General features: G+C 42.5%; 1 pseudogene; it reads left to right on the forward strand.

Moving 5' to 3' along the window:
* Nucleotides 1–9964: 9964 nt before the first annotated feature.
* Nucleotides 9965–11797, forward strand: LOC101317261 (4-hydroxybenzoate polyprenyltransferase, mitochondrial-like; annotated as a pseudogene).
* The last annotated feature ends 3375 nt before the right edge of the window (nucleotides 11798–15172 follow it).

Here is a 15172-nt window from a genome sequence, read left to right on the forward strand (position 1 = left end):
CGCGTGCTGCTGGGCTTGGCCAAAGAAAAAAAAAAAGGCAGTTTTCGGGAGCACGTGTGTATGTAGTCTGATTCCATAGGTTTGGAGAGCACCTTTTCTCCCAGAAAGCTACTCAAGTGATTTCTGATGCACAAATAAAGTAAGAAACAGGCCTGGGAAGAAGTCGGGTGAGTTCAGCCTTTGTGGAGTAGTCCCAGCAAAGGAGAGGAAGTGCTATGGCAGTGGTTCCAAAGGCAAGGGAACCTTAATGCAAGAAATTTATATCCATTTACTAACAATGTTGGAAAGGGAAAGAATTATTTGTGACTAGAAAGTACAGCAGTTTGCAACAAATCTCAAGAACAAAAGACAAGTAGAGTTTTTAGTCATTCATCTGAGAAGCTTTGATTGAACACCTGTGTGCAACTAACAGTGCCCATGGGAAAGAGGCTGGGGTAATGTGTCAGACTCGGGTTTTCACAGAATCCATACAGTTCTCAGTTAAGCCATTTTTTAAAAAATACTGAAGTGAACCCAGGATGCCAAGTTATTGATCTGAAATTTAAAATACACATTTGGCGGATGGGTCCCTTGGGATAAAAATTCAGTCCTACAGCCAGAGAGCCAGATATTTCCAGTAAGCCTGAGGAATAGCCGAGGAACATCTCGGAAGAACCAGGGCTGATTCTCAACTTGGAAGTGCTCTTACCTAGAGAATTGGCTTAGTTAAGTTTCTGGTAACAAAGTAAAGAAGATGCACTTAAATTAGCTTCAGCAAAAATGGTGGCTGAGGGAGAGAGCTTAGCAGGAGACTGGGGTACCTCAGAAAATTAGAAGTTAGATAAACAGGCTAGATTTATTCTAGAGACCTCAGTGACAGGTGTGGAGACTTCACTGTGGGGCTCTACAGTTAGATTCCGAGCACTTTCTTCAGCCAGCCTCTCGAGATAAACATTGGCTAATGATGGGTCCTGCTCTCTAGTCAGGTGGGCAGGTGATACAGCACAGCACGGCTGTGAGACCCACCCCTAAGGTTGGGAAAATAGTTCTCACAGGAAGAGTCCTGTATCCCGGGAAACACCTCAGTTCAGGCAAACTGGGATGGTTGGTCTAATAAAACAGCCCAGAGATACTGATAAACTGTTTCTTTGGATTTCCTTTTTCCAATATAACTGTCAAATGAATAAATATGCCCTTCACAGCAGAGTTTTGGTGAGGCTCAAAATTTCAGCAAAAATGTACTAAATGCTTGCAAAATAAATACAGCTAGTACCATGAAATCAAACACTCAGACTTCAAAGGTAAAGTTCAGTCGTCTTTAACGAGAGGGCTCCAACCGGAAGGCTTTCTTGCCTAGCCTATGATCTACCTCCAGGTACCGGAAGCCATCTTTAACCTCTACCACATATAAGTGAGTCTGTGGCTGTGACATCCTTTTCCAAATCCCAGCCTAATTTGGTAGTCCCCCCACGCAGGGTGAGGGAAACATTAACACAGCAAGCCTGATTGCTCACTACTTATGTCTTCGAGGGAATCATGAGTGACCGCTGGCCAGCTCCTGGGAATGCTGCCCTCAGAATGTTCGTTATGTGAGTGACTGACGATTTTGTTATATACACTTGAAGCAACGTATCATCCTCTACTGGCTTTTCAGGTTGCTTTACCAACACCAAGATTGCTGATGTGCACCTGATTTCATCGTTGGGGTTCTAAGTCTTGGTTGCCAAGTCTGGTTGCAGAGCAGAATAGGCCTATGGGACCAGGAGTACCGCCCCCCTCCGCCTCCTGCCCCCGGCCTATAAAAGCCATGGACCTTGAGGCACATTAGGGCTTCCCCAGGCAAGGACATTCCGCACACGTCCCTATAGTTCAGTGCTGGGAAAAGAGCATTCTTGTGTGGCCTCGGACAAGGAAGGTCTTGGAAGCCCGTGACAAACCTCTCTGGACCCCCCCTGTTGCATATTTTTTCCTGTTGCTTTTGTTCTGTATCCTTTGTTGTAATAAACCTTAGCATTGACTATTAACTGCTATCGAGCCCTTCTGGTGAATCACCAAATGAAACACTTACGGTGTCTTTTCTCTCTACATCATCAGTTGTCCAACCTCATCAGCATCTCTTGCCTTCTCCAGGAAGAACCTATTCACAATGAAAGCCCCAAAGCAAGTTTTACTAAATATTACCTGGGGTGTGGGGTGTTGGAGGGTTAGATAGTAAAGGGACTTTTGACACTGCACATGCCACCGTGTGCAACTTCAGAAAATCCCATTTGACATATTTTTCCCCCAAGTCGGCCTGGCTGTGCTGTGAACTAGAGATTTTCTCTGTCCGCCCTTCCTCCCACACCAATACTCAGCCTGTCCTCTATTCTCATGAGTAGTTCAGCTCTGTCCTCATATCTGCCAGTTCATCTCAGAGGAACAAAAGTTTGGAGTCATCAGGACCCACCCTCCTGAGATAGCAGTTTACTGGTCATATCTTTTTATTTCCAGTCTGCTTTTGAAGATCTCACTTCTGCTCCCTCCCTTCCTAAATGACTTACCTTAGTATTCTTTCTAACCACGTATATTATTTTCCCTGAATGGAGTTCTGGTAAGTTTAACTCTTTCATCTGATTGTTTTTTAAAACTACGTGACATAGAGCCCAACCTGTAAAGTAGATAAGAGCAAAGCTGGGCTGGTTGAAACAGTCAGAGGTGAGGTCTGGAGCCTAAGTGCTCTGCCTCCCAACCTCTTTGCACCTGCTTCATCCCTCCATAATGATCCACAAGACGAAGCCTTAACCTAGGGCTTTATGCAACGGGGTTCGAAAAACGTGACTCTAAATTCTTTCAGGAGTATGAGACCTCAAGATAATAGGAATCCTGCCAGCCTGAAGCTCAGCTGCTGAGTCCCCTCTTTCTCTCCTTATTGCCAGGATGGTGGCCTTGGCTTCCTGTCTACAACTCAATCGTCTTTGTCTCAGTACAATCCAAGAGCCTCAAGATGGACACGAAGTTCACACAGAGTTCCAGTCTCCTTGACTGTGAATGTGTTGCTGAGGAGATCCTCAAGTCCTTCCAGGTGTATCTAAGGTGGAGCAGGTGAAGAAATCAAAGTGGAAAAGAGACACAATGTCAACTAATCCATTTCCTGTCCCCTACTCAAGAATGATGCCATTGCCAAGAATTGCTTTCAGGTTGCCGAAATTGTAGTCTTTCTAAATAGGTAGGGTAAGAAACCTTAAAAAAAATGTTGACCTTTGGTTACATCTAGTTCTGGAGGTCTTTAATTTTAAAAGGACAAGATATCATAAACCAATCTTCTGAACCCTCTGTTTCTCAGAGATTTGGGGAATTATTCCTAGGTCCTAAGTGTATAACTTTAAGCTTCCAAAGTTATATACATGCTTACTGAAAATGTGGCAAAATCACACATCGACATAGTTTTTAAGAGTGAGGTATCTGGTCTAAATAAGCAATAAAATACCCAAATATATTGAAGATGCCACTTTAAGGATACAATTCTAGCAAGCAGCCGTTTAGTTTTCTTCAGGGGAAGGGCACACCTTAAGTTTTGGTAAATGATGTATTTTCTTCCAGTGTCTCCAATCTACTGTAACCTATCATGGAATCGTTGTGTGTTCCAAGCCGAAACCAAGCTATATTTCTTTTTAATTTCCTTTCATTTTCTTTGTATTTTGCCTTGAAAGTGACTCAAAGTCTCAAGAGATGTGGAACTCATGGTTCACAACACTTCTGCTCCAGATAGAGGGATTGTATTTTTAAACTGATCCCTAAATAGAAAGATCCAAAGAAGGAAATATGTGAAATATGAAAATCTCTTCTCAAAATGCATGAGAGCCTCATAAATTTGAAAATGTTCTTCCCTCATAAACTGTTCCAAAAAGAAATATTTAGTACTTACCACCTGCATTGGAGGCAATGAAGCAAGCAAGAGACCGCTCTTTCTTGCTCGTGGGGGAGAAGCTAGTGAAACAAGACTCTTTCTTCACACACACACACACACACACACACACACACACACACACACACACTACACACAAGCAATAATACTTACAAGGCCAGCAGAGATTTCACTGCGGTACTTATTGAAGAAGAGTTCATAATCAACGATGCCAGGAGTTGCTCCACACTGGTTGTCACTATGCCACAGTTCATGGAAAGCTCTCCTGGTCTAGGTGGAAAAGCATGACCTTGTAGCTGTGCAAAGTTGGGTTCAGGATCTGATTTGCCATTACCAGCTGTGTGATCTCCAACAAGTTCCTTAACCTGCCCATGCCTCATCTGGCTAACCTTTTAATAGAATTTAGCATAACTCCCATCAGGTAGTGCTTAGCACACACCAGGTACTGTGCTGAGCGTAGTCACTAGAGGCGGTCCTGAGGGAGATGAGCCAGAAGCCTCATCCACAGCAGCAACCTTCAAGTCCAGGACTTCTGGGCAATGTACAGTGGTCTCTTCATTGGGGCTGATGCCCTGTTATGTCTACATTAGGTCTGGATGTGATTCTTCTTGCTCCAAGTCTTATGAACCAAAAAGATAAGTTATCAGCCCTCAATATACTATACACTGAGAGTCAGAGGCAGGATAAATGAGCTAAATACTCCTGGAAGTCCAGGTCTGTAGCAATTCTAAAATACTGCTGGGCCGGGCTTCCCTGGTGGCGCAGTGGTTGAGAGTCCGCCTGCCGATGCAGGGGACGTGAGTTCGTGCCCCGGTCCGGGAAGATTCCACATGCCGCGGAGCGGCTGGGCCCGTGAGCCGTGGCCGCTGAGCCTGCGCGTCCGGAGCCTGTGCTCCGCGACGGGAGAGGCCACAGCAGTGAGAGGCCCGTGTACCGCAAAAAAAATAAAATAAAATAAAATACTGTTGGGCCAACCTGAGGAGGGCTTCCTACCCTGGGATAGGATAAGTTATTTAATTAAGTTCCAGTTCTGCCCTTAAGAACTGGATTCTTCCTTTTATGATATCCTGTTTAGCCTTATCAGAAGTGGGAATGAGTGAATAGCTCTTCCTTAGGTGTGAGGCAGTTTTTCCAGCCCATTTTCTACTCAGAGAAGGTTAGGCCCAAGGGTTGTTTTAAATCCTGAGCAGTCAATTTCTCTTCTCCAGGCTAGTGGTCCCTTTAGCATTTGAACTCACTCGAAAAATTTAGTCCTATTCTTGTCTGATTCCAGTGAATTTCATATGCCAATAGCCATACCCACAGTTCTTTGTGAGATATACTTCCTTTTTAAATTCGAGCTTATTTTGAGATAAAATTAATATATCATACAATTCACCCATTTAAAGTATAAGATTCAATGGTTTTTCGTATCTTCACAGAGTTATGCAAACTTTGCCAGTACTTACAAAACGTTTTCATCATCTCAGAAAGAAACCCCACACCCGTTAGCAGTCACTCCCGATTTCCCCAACCTTCTCCCACCCCAGCTCACTCTACTCCCAGCAAGAGGCAAAAATATACTTTCTGTCTCTATGAATTTGCCCATTCTGGACATTTCGTATAAATCGGATCATATAATATACGGTCCTTTGTGCCTGGCTTCTTTTACTTAGCATAATATTTCCAAGGTTCATCCACATTGTAGCACGTATCTGCACTTAATTTCCTTTTATTGATGAATAGTATTTCACTGTATGGATATACAGTATTTTATTTATCCATCAAGCAATAGACATTTGAATTGTTTCCACGTTCTTTCTATTATGTATAATGCTGCCACAAACATTTATGTACAAGTTTTTGAAAGGACATAAGTTTTCATTTCTCTTTACTCATACATCTTGAATTTTCTACATGTCTTTGCTTTATTGCCTCTCTCTCTATCTCTGTCTCTTTCTGTCTCAATTGCAATTACCATGGGCCTATCTTTGGTGAGAAAGACACACCTTAATTCATTCACCCTATTTGGTTGGGAAAGACACACCTTAATTCACTCACCCTATCTTGTCCAACTGAAAAGATATAGCAGGTGTCACCTTAACCCATACAGATTTTAACAATATACCTTATGGTTGTATCTTGCTTTGATCCTTGCTCCAGGGCTATTTTAATCAGACTTTGTTATCAGAGCATTGCTCAATGCTACTTTTTACTGTTTGTGGATCAGAAATGGTTGCATTTTGCAACCTTATTAATTCCCAAATTTGTGGACACTCTCTATTCCCTTTCCTGCTTGCAAACTGGCCAATTGTTTTCTGAGCTCATCTATTTCTTATAATACCTTGCCAAACATAGTCATTAACAACCAACACAGGCTATAAACATTCTATTTTCCAACCTCTTCTTCTAAGGCTACAAATTCTTGAGGACTTGATGTGCCCACCAAATTACCTCAGATGACAATTTTATCAAATGTTTTGCCACTGCATAATGTGGATATACATCCATTCATCCTCCAATAATAGTTTTCTGCTACCTGCTACCAGCCCCTAAGCCAGTACCTCATTGTATGGGAATTTAATTAAAATAGAACTCTCTATGACATCCAGGCTAGACTAGGTGATGCTCTGGTAAAAAAAAAAAAACCAAACCAAACCCCCAGCATCTCAGCAGCTTAATTTACAAAATTTAGTTCTTGCTTATGCTACGTGCTCAGTGCAGCTCACCAAGGCAATGAGAAAGTAAAAATAGCTTGGACAGTAAAAATCTGTCCTACCATTCATCAGATTGGAATAAAAGACACAGATAAAGCCAGCCGCATAAGTTAACAGGAAACAATATTTCCCCCAAGGACACACAGCAGCTGGAAAGTGTCATAACAATCCCCTTCGTTAAGTGACTACCACTTTCTTCCTCGCTGAGAAACTGTTCTCTAAAATCGGAGACTATCAGAAATGTAAGTAATTTGATTTAAATTGTTGTTTGAAAAGATATCAGTAAGAGAGGAACAACCTACTCTTGCTGGGCCGGGTTGGGGGGGGTGTCTAAGTTACTCTGATGCAGAGAGCCATCTGGATTTGCAGCCCAGATGCAGAGTTTCAGATAAGGGGTTTCTGCACACAGTGTCCCACATCTATCTTAGCTTTCTTTTTTCCAGGGAAACAAGACCCTGGGTCTACTTTGCAGTCTGAGTGTGATGTTGACCACTTTACACTGCCTTACTTTGCTTGGAGCCTATCAAAACACTGATTTATTTAAATTTAACTCAGACTCTACCCTGGCCCAGAATTCTCTCTATCCTAGTTCCATCTTTCACTTTGGTTGGTGAGATGCACCACAGTTTCTCTGCTTTATGATCTCCTTCATAGCAATGGGCCGATAAATTTGATTTTGCCTAACAAAGGGTTTGTTTTTGGTGGTTTGGGGTTGACTGGGCTAAGACAAGGGATTCAACTCATTGTAAACTTTTGACAATGGAAGATTTGTATTTTGTATAATGAAATAAATATAGTTCTTGTCAGGCTCTGCCTTGGCCCTAAACTGTCTTAGTTTTCTGAAGATGAGTTACTCCTTTCCTGGAAAAATGAAGCCAATTGGTCTATATGACACAAGCCCTCACTCACAAAAGCTATTAGGTTTAGAAATAACAATAGCTAAAGTCCTAAAACTTCAGGGCAATTTGAGTACCAGGCCATCTCTTAAAATTCCATTGGAGCACAGCCAGGCTGCCACTGAGCCCATTTCTATCTCTGTCTCTCTAAGACACTAATTTCCTAGATAGAGGGAAGCCCCGCACTGTGTCCTGGGTAGTTGACATCTCTCACTAATACGTGTAGAATAAAAGAGAAGGGAAGAGTTGTAAATATGCAATCTTTTCTCCACTCTCTATCCATCAGTGCGGTTCTCCCTAAAGAATAAGGAAGTCGATATTGGGAACTGCACCAAGAAGCCTCAGAGTTAGAAATCAGGGACATACAGAGAGAAAGGGGTAGGACACCAGCCATTGTCCCAACAAGAAACAGATGTGGACAGGATAAAAAGAATTAATAAGGGAAGATGAAGAATCTGGGACAAGCAATAGCAGGGAACCTTTATCACCACTTGCCTGAAAAGGCAACAGGAGGGAAACGTAGAGCCTATTAAGAGCCAACAAACTGCAAATCCATCATCAGTCACTTCTCATTCCTTCCTCCCCTACAGCCCCAGCCCTGAGCAACCACTAACATAGCTTCTGTCTCTACGAATTTGCCTATTCTAGACATTTCATATAAATGGAATCCTACAATACATGGTCTTTTGTGACTGGTTTCTTTCACTTGGCATAATGTTTCAAAGTCCATCCATCTTGTAGTTTACCTTGGTACTTCATTCCTTTTCGTGACTGAATAATATTCCATTGTATGGATTATACTACATTTTGTTCGTCCATTCACCAGCTGACGGGCATTTGGGTTGTTCCCACTTTTTGGCTATTGTGAATAATGCTGCCGTAAACATTTGTATACAAGTGTTTCTGTGGCCCTATGTTTTCAGTCCTTTGTAGTGTATACCTAGGAGTGAAATTGTCAGGTTATACATAATTCTATTTTTTACCTTTTGAGGAACTGCTAAACTGTTTTCCAAAGTGGCTATACCATTTTGCATTTCCACTAGCACAGTTCTAATTTCTCCATATCCTCAAAAATGTTTTTTTGTCCGTGTTTTTGATTATTGCCATTCTTCTAATATCCATTTGATACCAGATTATTGAGTCAGCCTCTGGGATACGATAGGAATAGAGGTCTTGGTGGGGTAGATGCATCAGAGAGGGGTTGGAGTCAGGGTCTTTACACAGAGAATTGTGTAGTTGGCTTAGGAAGGTGATGAAGTTGATGACTTCTATGCTTTGGTCTTCCAATTCGGGATACATGCAGGGGATATATGTGTTGGGAGCAGAGCCTAATGGTGTCTCCCATTTTGATAGTCTCAGTCAGTTGTTTTTTTGCTTTCTGTTCTTTGGAACTACCCAGGTGCTGGAGAAATTGTGATGCTGAGAAGTTCAGAGAAATCATGGCGGACAAACAGATAATTGATGTGGAAGTGGATGTATCGTGGGAGAAGTGGTATCCTGTTTGCCAACACCAGGTTATTTGGTTCTTAGGCTAGCCCAGCTGTTTGTAGAATGTCTGGCAACAGATTGACCTACTCTGCTAGGCCCAGGTTAATATGCTCCCTCGGTCTGTGGGTGGCAGGGGGTTACTGGAGTGATTTGAAATTCTTTTTCCCAAAATTGGCATGCGAAAGGAGTAATGGAGAGACTGAGTCTATGGAGAGAAAAAGTATGCCTTGACAAGCAGAGTAGAGCGAGTGAGAATAAAAGCAAATAGGGCTGCTATGTAGAAGAGTAGTGCATCACTTTGGTGAATCACAGGTGTTAGAATGGTTTGGAACAGGCACTGGTGAAAAATGAGGCCTAATGTAGTGAGTCCCAAGGTATCTGAAGTGAGTGCAATAGTCCCTACGGGGTCTACAATGACCAGATGTCGTGGGTACCTAGTCATTGGGTCATATCAAGAGTGGGGCCATCAGAAGTGGCTTCCGAAGTTTCCAAATACGTCAGAAAGGCTTGTTGGGGGGCAGTTCTGGGTTCAGATATCTCTAATCAGGAAGGACAGGTAGCTGTCCCTGGAAATGAGGATCTTCTTTCCCTTCACTTCCACCATAGCCCTAAGGTTGTTTGGACCCAGGAAGGAATCATTTCATTTGACTTTAAAGAGATTGCAAAGGATTGACTCTGTCTCTATCTCTCTTTTAATTTATTTTTGTTTTACTCTGGAGCCTATGTTCTTAGAAGAGCCAGCAGTGAATTAGCTCACTGAACATTACAGGTAATTTCTGATAATAACTGATATTATAAGTTAATAATCAGTTATTAAGCCTGGTTGGCAGGCTAAGGAGATTTGTGCTGTTATTTCTAATCTGTTTTATGGATTAGAATTTGTTTTTCTCAATAAGTATAATTAAATGTATGATCCAAATAAGCTCTGAATCTAATCCCATGATTTTTTCTGTGTAGAAATTTTTCTATAATTAAGAATGATCGGCGCTCTCCGGAGCGCCATGCTGGGCGCGGCAGGCGCGGGGCTCGTGCGGCGCCTACGGGCAGGGACGCAGGTGTGGCTGTGGGGCTCGCGCGGCGCTCCCTCACCTTACCGCACGCTGCCAGTGGGCTCCACGCGGGAGACTGGCGGCCCTCAGCCGGGCGGGGGCCGCTCGGGCGGCGGCCGAGCCTGCCTGCGGCGGCGATCGTGAACTCGGCGCCCCGCCCTCTGCAGCCCTACCTGCGCCTCATGCGTTTGGACAAGCCCATAGGAACCTGGCTACTGTATCTGCCATGTACTTGGAGCATTGGTCTGGCAGCTGAAACAGGTTGTTTTCCAGATTGGTACATGTTATCCCTCTTTGGCACTGGAGCTGTTCTGATGCCTGGAGCAGGCTGTACTATTAATGACATGTGGGACCAGGACTACGATAAAAAAAAAAGTAGATTCGTCCCAGAAAGGAACAGAGAGGCTCCTCTCAATTCTGCAGAGTAAGATGGTGGCATCACTTTTGAATGCCACATAAAGCAACAGGATCATTTAGTGTCCTCACTGAAACCCAGCGTGAGAAGCGCCTGTATCAGTTGAATAGCTGGTGTTGCAAAGTGCAGTGTGCTTCCTTTCTCCACAGAGGAGCGGCCATGGGGGCAAGGTTACAAGAACAGCAAGTCGCCCAGTAGCTGCTGGAGACATTTCAACTTTTCAATCCTTTGTTTTTCTTGGGGGACAGCTGACCTTGGCACTGCGTGTTCTTCTGTGTCTGAATTACTACAGTATAGCTCTTGGACCAGCATCCCTACTTCTTGTCATCACCTACCCGCTAATGAAGAGAATTACATACTGGCCTCAATTAGCCTTGGGGTTGACTTTTAATTGGGGAGCATTACTTGGATGGTCTGCTGTCAAGCGCTCCTGTGATCCATCTGTTTGCCTTCCTCTTTATTTTTCTGGAATTATGTGGACTCTAATATACGATACTATCTATGCTCATCAGGACAAGAGAGATGATGCTCGGATCGGGTTTAAGTCCACGGCACTGCTGTTCCGTGAAGATACCAAGCAGTGGCTCAGTGGCTTCACTGTGGCGATGCTGGGGCCACTGAGCCTGCTGGGAGTGAACGTCGGTCAAACTGTGCCCTACTACACTGCTGTGGTTGTTGTAGGAGCCCATCTGGCTCACCAGATTTACACTCTGGACATCCACAGACCTGAGGATTGTTGGGATAAATTCACCTCCAACCGAACAATAGGACTAATAATTTTTTAAGGAATTGTCCTTGGGAATTTGTGGAAAGAAAAGGAGACAGATTAAACAAAGAAAAATATAGATAATAGAATAGAAAATTAGCAAATTAAGTTTAACTGGGGATTTTTAAAACAAACTTTTACAAAATGCTCTCAGGTCTTATTACCACATAACTAGATTTGAATAACAGTCTTACAATATGTTAATGAATTACAAACCAGTAGATGAAGTTGTAGAGCATTTTTGCCTGGATTTTAGTTCAACTATGTACTAGTCAAATTCTTCCCCGTCACAGAAACCAGGAACTCTTCAGGATTTGCGATCACCTGGAGTATTTAAGTTATAATTCTCATCTGCAGTTACAGGAATTATATGAGTTTTGGCACTTTAGAAAAAAACTTGATGTGTGTCTCATCTAAATGACTGTCTCTGTAGGAAAATGGTCTCTCTTTTTAGGGCAAAGTAAAGGCTGCTACAGGAAGTTGAGGCTTATTGTTCTTTGCATTGAACTTTACTTACTGCCAAAAGCTGTAATTCAGGAAACCGTTCTGTTTTTTATATTTTAGGAGAATTTAAATCAGTAAATAAAATTTTTTACCTGTTAAAAAAAAAAAAGAATGATAATTAGCCCCACATATCAGTTGCCACACTTATAAGATTAAAAACATTGCATAACTTAAAACCTGTAATATTATTTCAATCTATCTTCTTCCTGTAGCATTTTTTTTTTTTTTTTTTTTTTGTGGTACGCGGGCCTCTCGCTGTTGTGGCCTCTCCTGTTGCAGAGCACAGGCTCCGGACGCGCAGGCTCAGCGGCCATGGCTCACGGGCCCAGCCGCTCCGCGACATGTGGAATCCTCCCAGACCAGAACACGAACCCGCGTCCCCTGCATTGGCAGGTGGACTCTCAACCACTGCGCCACCAGCACCAGGGAAGCCCCTTCCTGTAGCATATTGATGACACTGTTCATTTTAATCCTTAGAGAGGATCAAATGGAAATACAATCAAAAACTCAAATTAGTTTTTCGAGTGGACTTTGTCATTGCTTGCTAGTTTCTCAGTTTCTGGAAGAATTCATTGTTTAAATGAATTGGGCATGGAAAATGACTCATACCCTGGTAGAGAACAGAGGTAGAATTTGGAAGGAGCTTTGCTAGAACTTCATTAGTCATTCTCTTTAATTCTTCATGTCAAATGCATAATGCTGTTTTGGCATTACTCTTAAGAATTATTCAATCTCTCCAGGAAGCTTTAAGTGTTCTGAAAACAAACATTGCCTCAGAATTTTCAACTGGTGAGTGTGAATAGAGAATGCAAACATTTCCATAATCCTCCAAGAGGGTTTGAGCCAATTTGCTGTTAATGCTCCCTGCTTCTCCCGGGAAACTCCTATTTCTAAGGTGAAGATGTTTTCAGAAAAAGTTGGCTTTATGTAAATAACCTTCAGGTGCTTTATGAAAATACTATAACACTTCTATGGTGAAATTATTTATAGACGTGATAACAAAGAAAATTACAACAGTTCCGTTAGAACCTAGTCGGCTCTTCTTTTCCTTTTTTAAAAGCAGCTTTATTGAAATATAGTTCACGTACTATTAAATTCACACGATAAAATTTACCCTCTTAAAGGGTACAACTCAGTGGGTTTTAAGTATATTCACAGAGTTAAATATACTAACTACAAATTTGCATATTTTTATATATAAATATAAATAATTAATTACATAAAAATATAAATACATTCTATTGTATGGATATAACACATTTTGTTTATCTTTTCCTCAGGGGATGGACATTTAGGCTGGGGTCAATACGGGGCTATTATGAATAATGCTGTTATCAATGTTCATGTACAAGTCTTTGGACATATGTTTTCAATCCCAATCATATTTTAAATACGCATTTGTATCGGTTATTGATGTGCTTTCTTCTACTGTGTGCTTTCTTCTGAGACAAAGATACTATATACTCATTTACACTGTCTCTTTCTTTAAGCCTAAGTGAGGAAGAGAGAAGCTGAGGGAGGTAAAAGGGAGGGTCACCCAGGGCCCCAAAACACTCTTTTCGTGATACGAAATGAAGGGGTAAATTCACCACGGCTATCTTCCAATTGCATGTTTCTTTTTTTTTTTTTTTTTTTTTTAAAATATGAGCTTTTTTTTTTTTTTTTTTTTTTTTGCGGTACGCGGGCCTCTCACTGTTGTGGCCTCTCCCGTGGTGAAGCACAGGCTCCGGACACGCAGGCTCAGAGGCCATGGCTCACGGGCCCAGCCGCTCCGCGGCATGTGGGATCTTCCCAGACCGGGGCACGAACCTGTGTCCCCTGCATCGGCAGGCAGACTCTCAACCACTGCGCCACCAGGGAAGCCCCTGTTTCTTTTTTTTTATGTGAAAAAAATGTAAGTAGGCAAACTAAGAATATACACACACACATATGCATAAACCTATGAATATGTGTTTGTGTGTGTGTGTGTGTGTGTAAAGGCTTCATCCAAAAGATAAATAAAAAGTAATTAAGAAAGATTAGTTTTGGGCTTCCCTGGTGGCGCAGTGGTTGAGAATCTGCCTTCTAATGCAGGGGACACGGGGTCGTGCCCCGGTCCGGGAAAATCCCACATGCCGCGGAGCGGCTGGGCCCGTGAGCCATGGCCGCTGAGCCTGCGCGTCCGGAGCCTGTGCTCCGCAACGGAAGAGGCCACAACAGTGAGAGGCCCGCGTACCGCAAAAAAAAAAAAAAAGAAAAAGAAAGAAAGATTAGTTTCAAATGTAAGTATCAATGTTTTGGGTTTTTTTTAAAATAAATTTATTTTTATTTGTTTATTTTTGGCTGCACTGGGTCTCTGTTGCTGTGCGCAGGCTTTCTCCAGTTGCGGCGAGCAGGGGCTACTCTTCGTTGAGGTGCACGGGCTTCTCATTGCGGTGTCTTCTCTTGTTGCGGAGCACGGGCTCTAGGCATGCGGGCTTCAGTAGTTGGGACACACAGGCTCAGTAGTTGTGGCTCGCGGGCTCTAGAGCACAGGCTCAGTAGTTGTGGCGCACAGACTTAGTTGCTCCGCGGCATGTGGTATCTTCCCGGACCAGGGCTCGAACCTGTGTCCCCTGCATTGGCAAGAGGATTCTTAACCACTGCGCCACAAGGGAAGCCCGGGAAGCCCCTCAATGTTGTTTTTAAGAGTATCTCTTTTGAATATCTGATCTCCAGTTCTTTTTGGGAAATCCAATTTTGCACAACTAGGTCTTGAATGACTTTATTTTACCCTTGTTCTAAGAAGCAATATGCTTACTCAGGCCCAGTTTGTGATTATAGGGTAAACTCAAGGGAAATAAGGTTTTTTCCCCTGCTTGCATCTTTTCTAAATTTAATTGAAAAATCATTCTTTCTTTTATAAAATCCATTACCAATCCTCATTTTATTGATATCATCTGATAATTAAGCAATGATCTGTGTGTAATTCCAATTGCAAAGTGAACTGGCTGTGTTATGCTGACATGGTCATCTCAATAGCAAGCAGAATGAGAGAGAGTGAATGCTCTCACCTCCTGCTGGGACTTCTCAGTATAATGATAACAAGCATCGGCTCTTATTGGTGCCAGGCACCATCATCATATCATTTCATATGCATTTTGTTTAGTTATCACAAAATACTCCAATGGTACCTTATTATCTCCATTTCACAGATGAGTAAACTGAGAGGTTGCAAAAGTCCCCAGAGTCACATAGGTAGTTACTTCTGGAGCTCAAATTCAAACCCAGGTCTTTCTGACTCCAGAGTCTACTTTTTTACCCACTCCTTTATAGTGCCTTTATATGTAATGAACCTGGATGAGGGCAAATAAACCTATAAAAACATTTACCAAATGACCTCACCTGTTTAGAACTCAGCTATTAGACAAACTCCTTTGAATAGAACAGAACTAAGGGTTGGGAAAGAAACTAAAAGGACCAATATGTGGTCAAAATAGAGTTTATAAACCCCATA

Source organism: Tursiops truncatus, chromosome 11 (assembly GCF_011762595.2).
Source record: "Tursiops truncatus isolate mTurTru1 chromosome 11, mTurTru1.mat.Y, whole genome shotgun sequence".
Classification (NCBI taxonomy): Eukaryota; Metazoa; Chordata; class Mammalia; order Artiodactyla; family Delphinidae; genus Tursiops; species Tursiops truncatus.